This window comes from Staurois parvus, unplaced genomic scaffold (assembly GCF_062004578.1).
Source record: "Staurois parvus isolate SC_StPar_1 unplaced genomic scaffold, SC_StPar_1.0 ptg001150l, whole genome shotgun sequence".
NCBI classification, from domain to species: Eukaryota; Metazoa; Chordata; class Amphibia; order Anura; family Ranidae; genus Staurois; species Staurois parvus.
Window position 1 is genome coordinate 2063208 of NW_028318946.1, and position 1960 is coordinate 2065167.

Genomic DNA, 1960 nt, shown 5'->3' on the forward strand with positions numbered 1-1960 from the left:
AGGAGATTCCAGGAGACAAGAGCATGGAGGAGATTCCAGGAGACAAGAGCATGGAGGAGATTCCAGGAGACAAGAGCATGGAGGAGATTCCAGGAGACAGGCAGTTCCTCTAGGAGAGCTGGACAGGGCTGTAGAAGGTCCTTACCCCATCAGCAGGACCATTATCTGCTCCTTTGTGCAAGGAGGAACAGGATGAGCCCTGCCAGAACCCTACAAAATGACCTCCAGCAGGCCACTGGTGGGAATATCTCTGACCAAACAATCAGAAACAGATTTCATGAGGGTGGCCTGAGGGCCCGACGTCCTCTAGTGGGCCCTGTGCTCATTGCCCGGCACCATAGAGCTGGATTGGTATTTGCCATTGAACCCCAGAATTGGCAGGTCCACCACTGGCACCCTGTGCTTTTCACAGATGAGAGCAGGTTCACCCTGAGCACATGTGACAGACGTGAAAGGGTCTAGAGAAGCCGTGGAGAACGTTCTGCTGCCTGTAACATGGTTCAGCTTGACCGTTTTGGTGGGGGGTCAGTGATGGTCTGGGGAGGCATATCCATGGAGGGACACACAGACCTCTACAGGCTAGACAATGGCACCCTGACTGCCATTAGGTATGAAATCCTTGGACCCATTGTCACACCCTACACTGGTGCAGTGGGTCCTGGGTTCCTCCTGGTGCAGTGGGTCCTGGGTTCCTCCTGGTGCAGTGGGTCCTGGGTTCCTCCAGGTGCAGTAGGTCCTGGGTTCCTCCTGGTGAACGACAATACCCGGCCTCATGTGGGGAGAGCATGCAGGCAGTTCCTGGAGGATGATGGAATTGATACCATTGAATGACCCACCAGGTTAAACCTCAGACTGTCCAGGAGCTCAGTGATTTCCTGGTCCAGATCTGGGAGGAGATCCCCCAGGACACCATCCGTGGTCTCATTATGAGCCTTTTGCCCTTGCAGCCAGTCAATGTTTAATTCTGATACCATGTAGCTGCTATACTCGAAAGAGTGTGACACCATCCTCTTAGTCTCTTATTACTTCCCTATGTGTCAAAGTTCCCCCTGACACCTAAAACTACTTAAGCCTCTCCCCAGTGCCTGAAATATGTCAGTAGCTGGGAGTAGGAGCAATCCAACAAACACTGGATAAAAAAAGATAATTCAAAGGTCAGTCCACCCAGAACTCATATTTTGCTGTTTGGTGCAGTTTAGTCTTTCCTGCTGCTCAGATGAGATCCCTGTGCTGAGTTCCCGGGTCTGTACACCCGCTGTGCCCATTATGAGGGGTTCCCACCATCCCTGTGCTGAGTTCCCGGGTCTGCACACACGCTGTGCCCATTTTGAGGGGTTCCCACTGTCCCTGCGCTGAGTTCCCGGGCCTGTACACCCACTAAGCCCATTATGAGGGGCTCCCACCGTCCCTGCGCTGAGTTCCCGGGCCTGTACACCCACTAAGCCCATTATGAGGGGCTCCCACTGTCCCTGCGCTGATTTCCCGGGTCTGTACGCCCGCTGTGCCCATTATGAGGGATTCCCACCATCCCTGTGCTGAGTTTCCGGGTCTGTACGCCCGCTGTGCCCATTATGAGGGGTTCCCACCATCCCTGTGCTGAGTTCCCGGGTCTGTACACCCGCTGTGCCCAAAATGAGGGGTTCCCACCATCCCTGTGCTGAGTTCCCGGGTCTGCACACCCGCTGTACCCATTATGAGGGGTTCCCACCATCCCTGTGCTGAGTTCCAAGGTATGTACGCCCACCGTCCCCATTATGAGGGGTTCCCACCATCCCTGTGCTGAGTTCCCAGGTCTGTACGCCCACCGTCCCCATTATGAGGGGTTCCCACCACACTTCCCGGCGGTCAGCAATGATGGCCGGGAGCTCTCATTGTTGCAGCATCTCAGACACATCTGGCCTGGCGCTGACTCCACCCAGAACTGAAATAGTAATAAAGGACACAGAGAGCTGCTCACTGA